Source organism: Acinonyx jubatus, chromosome B1 (genome assembly GCF_027475565.1).
Source record: "Acinonyx jubatus isolate Ajub_Pintada_27869175 chromosome B1, VMU_Ajub_asm_v1.0, whole genome shotgun sequence".
NCBI classification, from domain to species: domain Eukaryota; kingdom Metazoa; phylum Chordata; class Mammalia; order Carnivora; family Felidae; genus Acinonyx; species Acinonyx jubatus.
This window is the reverse complement of record NC_069382.1, coordinates 184,255,005-184,269,754: the sequence shown is the minus strand read 5'-3', so window position 1 is coordinate 184,269,754 and position 14,750 is coordinate 184,255,005. Positions and strand designations below refer to the sequence as shown.

General features: G+C 42.1%; 1 long non-coding RNA gene across 1 annotated transcript; it reads right to left on the bottom strand.

Annotated features, from left to right (window-relative positions):
- Positions 1 to 10,079: 10,079 nt before the first annotated feature.
- On the bottom strand, positions 10,080 to 11,718 carry LOC128314582 (uncharacterized). Its single transcript, XR_008296389.1, has 3 exons — positions 11,572 to 11,718; positions 10,598 to 10,719; positions 10,080 to 10,271 (listed from the first exon to the last, which is right to left on the bottom strand). It is a non-coding gene; the product is annotated as an uncharacterized LOC128314582 (long non-coding RNA).
- Positions 11,719 to 14,750: the final 3,032 nt, after the last annotated feature.

The following is a 14,750-nucleotide window of genomic DNA, read 5'->3' as shown; positions in this document are numbered from 1 at the left end:
GCAACCTCAAACCCAAGTTTTTCATCCTCTAAATCCAAACTGTGCCATAGCCTTATGTGCGACCCCTCATCTTCTATCATCTGGGAAATAGCCAGCTCTTTATTAGTCTCTGCTTCCTGCAGCCACCTTCATTCTATTTTTGGCTCCTCTAAAAACTGTAGACATCGAAGCCACCTAAAAACAAACCGATTCAACCAAAGGTGCTTGGGATGGGAGATGTCTCATCCCCTGCTTCACGATGGATCCCACTAAACTCCTTTCCTGGCTTTCGCAGAACACACGATACTCTGAAAGCAAACACCTTGCACAAGAGTGCCCGGTACCTTTCCAAGGCAGTACCGTATATAAATTATTTCCAGGTGTCACTGAAGACCATTTTCTCTGAACACACTAAACTGAGGCTGGCAATAAAACAAGGCGCACGCTCCTCCTGAAGAATCTGACCCGAGAAACATTCCGCCTGTATGTTACCAGCGAACAAAAATACGGAGTTTTAATGAGGAAATGTTAGGGAGCATTTAGGAAAAGTGGAGGGAGAGGATCAATACTGTTTCAGCTCTGTTATCCCCAGGTGTTAGGGGAAGGAAGTGTGTGTGGTCTGCAGTCATCTGGCAGATGCATAAACAACATCGGAAATTTTCAGAGAAGGCAAAAGTAGGCACAGGATCGCAGGGGACCCCGCCACCGGCGAGTTTCACACGCACTTCAAACAGCTCTTCTTCCCGACCTGGACCTCGCGTGCACCCCCTCTCCTTGGCACCCCCATTCCCGCCGCTCCCACCCCCCCCCCTTCCCAGTCCCGCCTGCGTGGCTGTCTCTCATGCAGCAAAGGCAACAAGCGTCCCCAGCCCAGGAAGGGGTCCCCGTCTCAGCTTGCGAGGGAAGGAGGGGAAGAGGGGCGCCCGCTCGCATGCTCAATGCATCCTACCGCCTGTGGAGCTCGCCTCCTCCAGCTGAGCCGAGATGCTTTCCACCCTCCTCACATTCATCTTCGGGGACGCAGGGTGCAGGAGCGGGACTCGAGAGTCGGCGGCCCAGGGACGTGTGTCGACGGGTCTGCCACCGGAGCGCACTCGCCGCTCGGCCCGGGGCTTCCGCGGCGCTGGGAGCGCGAGGCGGCGGCGGCGGCGGGCAGGGCGCGCGGAGCGGGCTGCAGGTGCGGCGGAGGCCGGCGGGGGGCGCCGGGGGCGCTGCGCGGCGCTGGGCGGCGGGGGCGCGCGGGCAGCCTGGGAGCGGGCGCCGTTCACCGCGAGCCAGAGAGCGAGGCGCCCCCTCCCCTCGCGCGCTCCGGCGCCGCCCCTGCCACCTGCTGCCCAGTCAGCTTGGGGGGGGGAGGAAGGGGAGGGGGGTGCTGGCGCGGTGGCTCCAGCGACGGAGCAGCCAGACCTGAGACTAGAGGGGATAACGGATTAGGAGAGGCGCCTCCGGGACCCCTTTTTGCTGCGCGCGGCGCCTAGCGAAGAACGCGCAGGTGGATTCTCGGAGGGTTCCACTCCGACAGCTAGGCTGGAGATGGGGCACAAAGTTAGGCCGAGTGCGAAGGACACCAGCAGGGAGGCGCAAGGAGATGCCCTTCTCCAGAACCGGGCAGAACGCCAGGAACTCCTAGAACTCCTAGACAGGAAACTTTCCCAGTTGAAGCTAGAACCAGTCATGCGACTTGGCTAGCTGTTAGGAAAAGCTGGCTCTGCACACCAAGGTGTGTGGGGACAAGGCCTAGATGAAGAATATAACCTTGTGGGAGCGGGGGGATGGGGGTATTGGAAGGAAACTGGGAGGCATTTCGGACAAGCTTCCATGGGGATGTTTCATTTGAGGACCCCCAGGCAGCAGTACTGGAGGTATCCCTCACCACCCCCATGGGCATTCATCAAGTAGGTCACCTGCTCTCTTAAGCAAATCAAGGCCTGCTGGCAATGTTTGGGAAGATGAAGACAAACCAATAAACCTCTTGTGGCCATGGTTACATCCTGGAAAAAAAAAAACCACACAATTAAAATGCTGATTTCTGTGTTGCCAAGAGTCAAGTGCGTGAATCCTCTTTTAAGAAGAAAGGTCAGGTTGACCAGTTCTCTGGGCAAAACGAATTCAAATTCCGTCCCACTCTCAAATGCTCATCATTTGGCCATTACTTGGGTTGAAGCCATTTCTAAATATTTGCAAAACCGTCCACTCTCCCTATACACCACACCCCACCCCCATACACACACTGTCACCAGCTGAAATCCTGCCCCTTACTCCAAGGTCTCCAATGACATTCCCTTGCCCTTTCCCCACCCCCAATCCCACAAGTGACTCACTCCCTCTATTGTGAGGCCTCTCACTTTTCCTTTGGTTCATGGTTAAGGGGATTGATGCTAACATGGTTACAGAGAAGAGATTCATGTGCTAGATCATGTGGTGCCAGCCCATTGCTCCTTTTTAGAAGCTATAGCAAGCCCAGCCCCTACCCCACCCCAGCCCCCCCCCCAAGTCGTATGCACAAAGATTCCCATATTTTCTGTAAATAAACTTAGGCCACTCTTCATGGAACATGGATACAAGTTGTTCCCTCAAAGAACCATATTTTTAAAAATGCAGAAAATAGTAAACTCACTATGTGCCAGCTTTTAATCTCAGATTTTATGAACATCATTTCATTTAAGCTTTGCAAACCACTACAGAGCAAGCACAGTTATTATTCCTATTTAGTGGAGGACCCTGCCAATGCTTGGGTTCAAATGCTAGTTCCACTATTTACCAATTTGGTGACTTGTTGCAAATCAGCTACAACAATGGGAAAAAGATGGTGCCTATTTGACTGGCTTGTTGTGAAGATTTAAGGTAATTGAGAGTTGTAAAGGGCTTAGTGCTGTGCCTGGCACACAAGAATCTCTAATTCAATGGCAACTCTTTCCAGAAAACACTCTCACAACTTCTATTGTTGGATAATCACTAACACCTGCCCAGTTCTAAGTTCCATCATTTTTTTTTTTTATCATATGACATTTAACATAGCCTTTGTGTATCGATTGGGGTCCAGAGGCCTGGGTGGGAATCTCAGTTCTAACTGTTACTGGCTGTGTGTCCAAGAGCTCATAACTTAACCCGCCTTTCTCATCAATAAAATGTAAGAAAATAATGTCTACTTCAGTTAACTGTTGGGATTGATTAAACGAAGCAACATATGTAAAGTGTTTAGAATGGTTCCTGGCACACAAGAAAAACTCAGGAAGAGTTACCATCACTATCATCAACATCGTGGTAGTTAGCAGTCATCATTATATTTAGTTTTGATGACTCAAAGGGAAAAAAAATGCCAGCACTACATTTTCTAGGACAGGTCTACCAAACCTTCCTTTGTAATGAAGAGGAAGTAATATACAATTTGTCTTCCATCTACAAAATACACAGAACATTTTGTTGGGCCAACTCTCTTCTCAAATCTTTTCCAACGAGCATCTGTCTGTTTTGATACAACCAAGTGTCTGTCCCCGGATGAGTTGTAAAGAAGGCAACAAAATCAGGTAAAGTGCACACTGTGCTCAATAAGTTTGTAATATATTGTTTACGAAATATTGTGTGGGAACTTGGCTACCATGAAATTCATTTCCAGAACCCCCTTACAGAAATCCTGAGTCATTGCCAAGTATCACAGGGAACGTCATCTTTCTGTTGCCACTTTTATGGTCATCTCTGATATTTGGGACTAAAGGGCCAGGATGACTGTCTTGCTTGTACTGTCTCCTTACTGGCACTTTAGATGTCCTACATGGTTATAGAGAAGAGATTCATATGCCAGATCATGTGGTGGCAGCCCATTGCTCCTTTTTAGAAGCTATAGCAAGCCCAGCCCCTACTCCACCCCAGCCCCCCAAGTCATATGCACAAAGATTCCCTTGTTTTCTGCAAATAAACTTAGGCTACTCTTCATGGAACATGGATACAAGTTGTTGCCTCAAAGAAACATATTTTTTTAAATGCAGAAAATAGTAAACTCACTATGTGCCAGCTTTTAATCTCAGATTTTATGAACATCATTTCACTTAAGCTTTGCAAAAGACTACAGAGTAAGCACAGTTTTTATTCCTATTTAACTAGTGGAGAAATTATGACTCAGAGAGGTGAACTGGTTTGCCAATTTTACATCAGTAGCAATCGGTAACTCTGGGATTTGAACCCTCCAGTCGAATTCAAGAGTCCTCAAACTTAATTACTACACCATACGACCACCATGAACTAGGATTTAGATGCTCTGGGCTCTGACATTTCCCAGCTCTGTGTCCTTCAGAAAATCACTGATCATTTCTAAGCTTCAGTTCCTCATCTGTTAAAAGGGGAATTTCTGCTTCACAAGGTCATTGTCAGGATCAAGTCAGGTAATGAAAGTGAAAGCTACATATAAACCTTGAAATGTTGTAGAAGTATCTAGGATTACTTTTATTATTGCCCTGATCTTTTATTGCCTATGTTATTGCCTGGTCTTTTCTGAAAGCCCCAGTAACAAATAAGAATAATAGCAAAATTTCTCCCCGTGAATGTTTATTGAAGTGTTAACTATGAATGTTCTGTGTTTAAAATTCTACATCATGATATCACTTGATATGCGGAGAAGTTACATGAGCTATTTTTGCCTTAATTTTAAAGTAAGACTGAGACTGAAAGAGGGTAAGTAGCCCAAGATCAGTCAGCTGTGAAGAGGTGCTGCTGAGATGTGAAACCACATCACTTGACAAGACTGGAGCTTTAAGTTTCTACCTGATGGTTCTCAAACTTTATCATACACAAAAATCACCTAAAAGGTTGGTTTGAAAGCATCCATGCTCCAACCTCCATGATGGATTCACTGAGCTTGGGAGAGAGGTCTTGGAATATAATTTTTGTTTAATTAATAGACCATATTTTACGGCAGTTTTAGGTTTACAGAGTTCCCCTATTCTCCTTTTCCACTCCCTCTCCCCCCCACCGCCACCCAGTTTCCCCTATTTTAACATCTTACATTAAGGTGGTAGCTTTGTTACAGGTGATGGACCAACATTGTATTATTATCAACTAAAGTCCATAATTTAGATAGGATTGATGGCCTTATAAGAAGAAGAGAGAGAGATCACTCAGAGGAAAGGCCATGTGAGGACAAAGCAAACATTTACAAGCCAGTAAGAGAGAATTCTCACCAGAAATCAAATCCTACTGGAAACTTGATCTTGAACTTGTAAGCCTCCAGAACCATGAGAACATAAACTTCCACTGCTAAGCCATGCAGTCTATATTGTGTTATTGTGACAGCCCAAGCCGACTAATACACACTTGAAGACCACACTCTGAGAAATCACCAGTCTACATCAGAGGTATGTGTTCTGTCACCCAGCAGCATCTGCATCATATGGGAGCTCATCAGAAATTCAGAAATTCAGCCCTGCCCCAGACCTCCTGAATCAGTATCCTCATTTTAAAACATCCTCAAGTGATTCCAGGTATGCAGATTAAACTGTGAGATGCTCTCCTCAATAAGACACTGCTGTAGTTTACTTGGGCAGCGTGGAGGCAATCGGAGCTCATTGGGCACGAGAGGAGGCTAGTGTGAAAATCACAACCAATTCTCTGCGTCTCCCACCCCCACCAAGGAGGCAACCCTGTTTTACTTTCTGCCAGTCCCTACTCACACGGATAGAATTGTTTATTGCCTAATTAGGTTTCAAGCAGCAAACATCCTCAACCTTAGTCATCTGACTACACCTGCAAATTTCTTTGTAATTCTTGATCTCTCAGTATTATAACAATCAAGGAAAATAACCTGCTCTGAGATCTTCACGTTCAAAGAAATATTAACAACATGCCATGCTAAGACAAAAATGAGGTTAACGTTTTAGGGCAAGAAGGCTAATTCTGACGTTCCTGTAGAACTTCTACATTCACTAGCTGATTTGGTCTTTACACTCTGCAAAGTAGGCAAGCCAGATTTCATCACCCCCATTTTGCAGATGAAGAAACTCAAGCCAATGGAAAGTAAGAGACTTACTCGAATTTTCACAAGGAGCATGGAATGCAACCAGGACACAAACTTTCATCATCTGACATCTTTTAGCACTTGGTGCTGTAAGCTTTGCCAAGTTTATATAAGCTGGACAGCTTCCAAACTAACTACAGTTCTCTAAGCGCCAAAATTCAGATTTGCCTTGCAACTTCGTCATGCAGGATAAGTCCGTATTATAAATGTAAAGTTATTATATCATTTAGGCACATCTCCCCGGACTTGTGGACTTCAGGAAATCCACTGGTTCCATTCTCTCTGTGGCAGGAGGCATGATTAAGGGATTTGCTTCGGAACAGAGATTTAGTTTAACCAGAGAGCTCTGGAACTTATAGTGTCATTTATAAAGTTAATTCTGGAAAGGTTTTACCTACATTCCATATCTCTAGGTTCTATATTTGAACTGTATGTTCTAATTGGGTGAGAGGTTTGTTAAATTCCAAGCCACTTTATACCTTTTATCCTTGTATTTTCTTTAATTGCTTACTATACAGCCTTTACACTAAAAATAGGTCTGTGGGAAATAAGAATCTGCTAGTTTATCTATTAGAACAGGTTGAATGAAACTGTCCAAAAATGACTTTATTGTAACTGAATTAATGTGTTTCTAGCATGTTCTTTTTAATCAAAAGTTGGTCAGAGCTGAAAACTAAATTTCATTCTAAATCGCTTTTCTACAAATATTTGATTCAAATGGATCAAGTTCTTTAAAAAAAAAAGCAGGATAAATTTGCATTTCTTTGTTTATGTGTGCATACACAAAGTAGTGTCTTATATTACTGACAAGGAAGTTATTTAACTAGCATATTTAAGATTATTCAACAAATTAACATTTGGGGGAAATGTGTTAAATTCATTTTGTTTTAAAATGTGTTCATAAAAGTAAAGTTCTTTGTATAAATTAGAAAGGTTATAGGGAAAACAGGAAGCTTTTTTTTTCACATTAAGGTAAAAAAAAAAATTGTCACAGTGCTGAGCCTGGATAATTCAAAACTAGGTTGACAATATGTCAGAACCGAATAGTGAAAGTGCCACATACACACTTGTCAACGTAGATGAAGTATTTGATGTTCAAGTTCAGGAGTTAGTTAACCTGTCAACAAATGGACAAAAGGGAGGGAAAAAGACAGACTTTCAAAGTCTCAGCCACTGGATTTTCAGAAGTCCAGAATCTTTCAGATGGTGATGATAACAAATGGTAGCAAAGAATTAAAATCCAATTATGTTGGGATGGTAAGTGCTCACAGAACATGCACTTTCCGATTTGGGGAGAGTTTGGGGAAATGCAATGAAAGGTACATCCTTGGTCATAGAAGCAGACTCAGCTGTCAATGAGAATTTGGGGTATGGGTAGAGGATGCGGGGGTAAAGACGTAAGATCATCTGGTGGCTAGATTATTGAATTAAAAAGTAGTCTGATATGACAAGTCATTTTTATTTCCCTTATTGAGTTTTGGCAAGTATGTAAATTTTATCCACAGTGATTGGAACACCTACTGAAATATTCTCTTTCATTCATTCATATGTAACCGAAGTTTGCTACAACAAAATACATAAATTATTTCAAAGATCTTTTTCTCCCGCTTAGGAAAAGGAATACTTGGATAAGTGAGACAGCACGACTGTGTATATAGCAACAGGATTATACTGGGAAAGTGTCGGTAGTAAATTAATTTTGATATTATCAAATCTAGTGTTCTTTGTAGATAAAAGTTTGGCATAATAAAATAATATAGAGTGGTCACGCTGGGGGAGATGCACAAGTGAATGCGCGTATTTCATTATGTATGAACCTTGATTTCTTCATGTATAAGCAGGACCTGTGCTTATAAACTAGATCTCAGGAATGTGTATTCATCATTCAACATGTATCAAGCCAGGCACTGTGTGATATAGAGGATGTAATGAAGGAAAAACAGAATTCCTGCATTCAAGGAGCTGGCAGTCTAGGGGTGAATCCACACAGGCAAGTAAGCAGCTGTAGTAAGAAGTGCGAATGCTTATATAGCACTGACTGTGAGCTTTGTACATTAGCGTTAACTTATCCAATCCTCATAGCCCCATAAGAGCATATATGTTAGTTTTGCCATATAAAATTGTGCCCAAAACTTAGCAGCTTACCATAACAATCATTTGGTTAGCCACAGTTCTGTGGTCTGCCAATATAGCACATGCTCAGCTGGGCATACCCAGACATCTGTGGTCAGCTGGCAGTGACATGATTATCTCACATGTCATGCAGTTGGAGTAGTGGGGACAACAGGATCATGTCTCCCTCATCATCCAGCAGACTGGCCCAAGCTTCTTCATTTGGTGATAGTTGCAGAGTTGTTATGAGCAGCAACAGAAAACAGGGGACACTGCACAGCACTTCTCAAACCTCTGCTTGGTACCCATTTGCTACTGTCTTGTTGGCTTGAGCAAGTTGCGAGGCCAGCCCAGATTCAAGGGGGCAGAAAGAATTTACCTTTGATGGAGGAAATTATAAAGTCAAATTACAAAAGACTGTATACAGGGAGAGGAAGAATTTGTGGCCAATTTCTCAACCAACTCTAGGGAGGTACTATTAATATTTCTGGGAGGCACAGAGAGTTTAAGTGATCCAAGCTCCTCAAGCCACAAAAGGGCCAGGATTTGAACCAGGCGGTCTGGCTCCATAGCCAGTAAGCTTATCCCCTATGCTATAGTACAAGTGCCACACGGAGCTGATTCATGTGCTGTGGAAAGATTTAGGAAGAGCCCCTAACTTGATCTTGAGTGTTAGGGAAGCGTTCACAGAAGAACTAACATCAAATCCAAATCCTAATGAGCAAGGATGAATTAACTACTTGAAAAGGAAGAAAGGACAGGAATGTTCCCTCGGAAAGAGACCACATATGCAAAGTACTAGGGATTGAGACAGGCAATAGTGCATCCAGAGAACTGTGAGCTGTTGCCTGGGCTGGGGTATGGGGAGCCAAGTTCTGTGGCAGGAGAGGTGAACTTTGGCCATTTATGTAAATATCTTAAAACCAAGGGTTTAGGCTTTAGTCAGAGACATTAGCAGCTCCTTGAAAGGTTCAATCTAGGGATTAATATGTTCAGATTCTGGCTTTAGATTCCTCACTATGGCACCTATGAAGAGTAATGATCAGAATCAGGTAACATTGCATGCAGGGAAATCATGTGCAAGGGTCTTGCAGTGCTCAAACTGTAAATGATGATGGCCTGAACTAAGCAAGAGGCAGTGGGGATGAAAAAAAAGGCACACTGGAAAGATATTTAAAAGACTAGACACGATGACCAGTAAATGTGTTGATGAAGGGGTCATGATGATGCCCAGGTTTTGGCTTGCATGCTGCTTGGATGATGGTACCATGACTTGAACTGGGGAAGTCACAAAGTAAAGGCATTTCAGGGAAAGAAATGATGTCTTTTGATTTGCATGTGGTGAGTTTGAGACATCTCCAGGGCTACATCCAGATGAATATATCCAACTGTGAGGTGGAATGAGAAGGACTGGGTTGGAGCAATCAATATAAAAGTCATCTATAAATGGAAGAGATTGTCCAGGGAGCATATGTGGAAGACTATTATTAACACATAGCATTTGTTAGGTATTTGTTCTGTACTGGGAACAGTTTTAAGACATTACATTATTTAACAAATTTAACTCCCACAGCAATCCTATGAGGTAATACTGTTATTACACCCATTTTACAGATGAGGAAATTAAGACACACAGTTGCAGTGATTAGAGTCAGCATTTGAATTTGAGCAATCTGGCTGGAGGGCCCATGCTGCTAATCTTGTACTCCTTCTCTATCCAAAATGAGGGAATATTCTAGTGCAGAATCCTGCACAATACAAATACTGTTAAACCCTGGCTCAACATGGTGAACGAGGTACAAAAATCCAACCTTGAAATAAGGAGGTTCATTATAACTGTAGAGTCATGTCATTACGAGGTAGATGGGAAAAATATATGTCTCAATTGTATGCACAATCAACACACACACAAAAGTACACTACTAAAGAGTGATTATTATATCAACTGACCCCCAAAATCACAAGGTGTGGGCTAGGGGAGGAGGCATTTGCTAATTCCATCTTACCTTACCTCATAGCTCCTCCTGTAGAAGATAATCACAGTAGTCTGTCCTATTGAAGAACCAGAACTCAGCCCAGGATTGGAGCCAGTTTTCAAATACATTTTGTCAGAATTCTGGCCTGTCTTGAGCCATGGAAACCAAGAAAAGAGAATTTTCCAGGGAGACAGTGGCTACAGCAACAAGAGGTAACAAGATGTCAAGTACACAGAGGCCTAAAATAATTTACCCATTATATTTAGGAGCAAAGAGGTCATGAGCAACCTTCTTATAAAGGTTAACAAGCAACTCTGTTCACATATTTAAGATTTATCTTTGAATATTTACATCGTTTATTTTTCAGACTATAGTTATGTATGCTTGGTATTTCCAGATAATAATAAGAGGTATCATTTTTGAGCACCTCTCATATGCCAAGTTATGTAATTGGCACTTTTTATTACATTTAACAACCACATACAAGGTAGTAGATTTCCCTGTAACAAGCGAAGATACCCACCTTTACAGCAGTGCCCTGAGATCGCAAGTCTGATCATTGGCAAAGCCAACATGCAGAGTCAGAAGTCACCAAATTCACAGACCTTCCTTTTTTCCTCTATGCATGCAGTGTCCGTTGAGTTCCTAGGACAAAAGTGTGTAGGAATGTCATAAATACCTGCTAATTCAAACATCTCCTTTTAATCAATTGTTCCAACTTTGCCTTTACCATTTTGGCTAGCATTTCTAAAACATAGCAATTTAAACATCCACTGGCATCACTTGGAGAGATGTTTTAATAAATAATAAAAGGGTCAGAAGCTGAAGACAAGTTGAGGAGAAAGAAGGGGTATTTTTGTCTTATCCCTTTTTTTTTCTGGAAAAGCGGGGGTTGGGTGGTGGGAGGTAGTGTCCCTGCCTATGACTTCCGAGTCAGGGCACTTACTGAAACCAGCATTTGATGATGGGGCCAGTTCAGCAGTCCAAATCCAGTCTCTATCTGAACTATTCAGAATCATTCTGAAGGTAAATCAGGGACTGAGGGAACCCTCCAAAGAAGAGTTTCAACACAGACTTTGGCAAGTGGAATCTGGAGTTTTTTCAGATGCCAAGATCCCATGACTCGGCTCCTTCTTATCCAGTTCATACGCTTTTAGGATTGGGTGTTTTGATGGCATTTAAGGGGTGAGGGATCTATACTGAATAAGAGATAGCCCATAATGTGTAGCATTCTTTCTTGAATATCAGCATCTTTTATCCTATTTAGACATTGCGAAGCCATGTTTGGCTTTGTAATATTGAGAGATCAAGATTAAAAACTAAACTAGCCTTTGCTGAACACTTATTATGCAGAACTTTTGAAAACATCTTAAATATATATCATATATGATATATATTATATGAATTATCTCATTTAGTACTTACATGAGGAAGGTGCTACCAAGTGCCCATTTTACAGAAGAAAACAGTGAGGTAAAGAGAGATGAAGTATCTTACCAACGCAACTGGCTCCATTGAGCAGTTCATAATCTGGAATCACCAGCTAAACTGATAAAGGGAAATGAGTCCAAAAAGAGAATAATCAAAGTGTGAAAGTTAACTGGTCTTTAAAATAAACCTGCATAGGAAGCAGAGAAAGTGGAACCAAAAGGTAAGCCATCACTGACCCGAGGGCTGGGCGAGCTGGGTTTTTACATTTGCCAGAGATATTTGTCTAACTTTCAGTTGATATTTAACTTCTTCGACCATTAGTTTTCTCTTCTGTAAGATGGGAGTAGCAAGTCTTCTATGCAAAGAAATGAGGTTTAAATGTGATGGTGTGTGAAAAAGACCTTAGTAATTTGCATATCTTTATATGTTAGATCTTAGAACAATTTAAAATGATCCATCTGTCCAATGAATTAAAGGCCCATGGGGCTTACAGTAAGTTTCATCAAAAGAGTAAGGCTGATGAGACCATTTGTGATGCTAGGTGGGCAGGAGAACATTATTTTTTTAATTAATAGAAATTTAGCAAATGGCACATCATCAAGGATCAATAACTAAGCAGATGGTAAGAGTAAAACGTAATCATTGTTTTTGGTAACCAATGAAAATGCAATGGTTTTAGATTGTTAGAAATGAGTGCAAACCATGCTTGGGATTAAAGGTCATTTTTAACTAACGAACAGCAGTGCATAAAATTATAATAGAGCCAAGAAGCACAATGTGAACATTCTAACAGGAAAAGATGCTTCGTGAGTGCAAAGATCCTGACTGCCTAGTGGAAGGTTAGACCACTCTCTCTTTTGCCCCCATTGTCTTTTCTCTCAAAGCATTTTGTTCCTTTCCTACTCAGGATTCATCACAAACTGTAAATATTGTGTGTGTATTTGTTTAATGACCATGTCCCAAAACACACACACACACACACACACACACACACACACACACACACACCCCTGGAGTCTCCAAGAGGACTGGAATCAAATTTGGTTTTCGGACAAATGGATATCCAATGCCAGCCTCCATGCCTACAGAAAAACAGGACTTAATATAAAATCTGTTGAATAAAAAGGACAAATGGTTATCTGTCATTTCTGGGTTGTCCTCTCTTCTACTCCTGAAGGCACAACACACAGACCAGAACACTTTGCTATTTTCACACAGTAAAAGGGCTCCACTTTGCAAGCTTTACCTGGAGTATTATTGAGTCTGATCATCACACTACCTGTGTGTGTAGCAAGAAGAGGGTTTGTGGAAAGCTGATTTGAAGCTATTCAGGGAAGAGCAAGAAACCTTATCAGAGGCATCCAAACCCCACTGCTCCTGTTGAGGCATGCTCAGCTCAACCTCTGTGCAGATGGCTCTCCCCAGCACCCCACTGAGTTTCAGGGTTCCCCTTGCTCTTACTGCAGACTGCCCTCTCTGAGTAGCCCTTGATGGTCCCTCTCTTTCCTGAGGGGCTGCCCCATTGGTTTAGATGCAGACAGTAAAAGATGCCATTCACAGGCTTAGATGGATAAAGTCCTGAAGGTGGATCTGGCCTTGAATGCCCACAGCAAACCCTCTCGGTCCACCGGATATGCACCGGTACGCAGCACTGCCTTCAGACTACTTTCCAGGACCTTGATTATTAAAAGTCTCCTTCCATAGTCTCTTCCTCCCAGGCCCCAACCCAGGATATATCTTATATCCCTGTCCTTATTATCCTTTCGTCTCTAACTTTGAAATTTGATGGATGATCAGGAAGGTTCTGATCATACCTGGCCCAGATTATGAGCAGCAGAAATATTAGAACCCTCCCTGTTCCTCAGGGAAAGAAAAGACTTTTTTCTTCCGAAGTACAGCTATGTTCTCAGTGTTCTCTGTAACTGGATGATAATGAACAAATGTTTGCAGTATCTACTGGGGAAGGTCAATGCCCCATCCTCCTCCCACTAGGGCACATGTCTCCATGATGGACTAAAGAAAAAGCCAGCTGCAAATTCTAACATGTTTCCCACATTTCCATCTACCTCTCAGATGAGGAAACAATCAATAGAATTCTCACAAAAGTATATAAAAAGATCAGATTATCCTCGGGGTTAAATGCAACTGTATTTCTCGGGAGGCAGCCCCATCTCAGAAATACTTGGAAAAAGGGAAAGAATGAGCAATTAATACCCAGACTATGATTTACCAGATCTTACTCTATACATGTCGTCGTGTATCAATCCATTTTAAAGACTCTTACTGGTATGCCTAACTCAAGACCCAGCTTCCCTGAGTCCCATAAGATGTGGCCGTGTGGATCTTCTGACAACTTTCTTGGGGACCCGAGCTGAAGCTCTGTTTGCTGAAGCACAAACTTGCCTCATCCTGGCTTTTCTTCCTTCTTCGCTGGTTCTGCACTTATTGTGGATAAGTTCATCCGGGTTGTGACAACTAGTTTTTAAAATCTAGGAAAATGTCATCAAAAAATAAATTAGATTAATAGTTATCAAGCAGGATGATCAAACTTTGAGACATCAAAATCTAACATCTAGTTGCAACTTTACAATAGCAACATGAGGTCTTTGTAATTTTTTTAGTCCTAGCTCTTATTAAAAATAAACCAACCTCCATGTTACATATGGACAATATATATTCATATTATATAAATATATATTAAATATTAATATAAATATATACACAGAGAGACTCTATACATATAATATTAAAGAAATTGCCTTCATTAACATTCATTTGCTCTCATACATCTAATATATTTACTTTTAATTTTACTTACAATACTGTTTTCCTCCCCAGAAGCATATTTATTTGCAATTAAGAAATTATACTAAGAAAGTTAACATTTCAGCAAATAAAACTGTAAAGACAAAGAAAGCCAAATGGCAACTAAGACTTTGGACATTAGCCGCAGAGGGCTGTACCTCGCCTAAGTCACCTCGTATCCATTGAGCTTTCTTTAGCTTGACAAGAACACAAGTGAGGACTGCTACAAAAATGCTATTCTTAATTTCCCCGTACGTGGCAATCATTTAACAATGAACAACAAGAACAAAGGCTCCATTTCAAAGGTTGCTTCAAGCAGAAGTTAGCCACAGAGGCAGCTGGACGTTGTTCCCTCCTGCCACATGATGACGGGCATGAAAATGGGGCAAGACAAATTGGAATGTCAAAGATTAACTTTAGATCCTGACATTCCTGTCTGA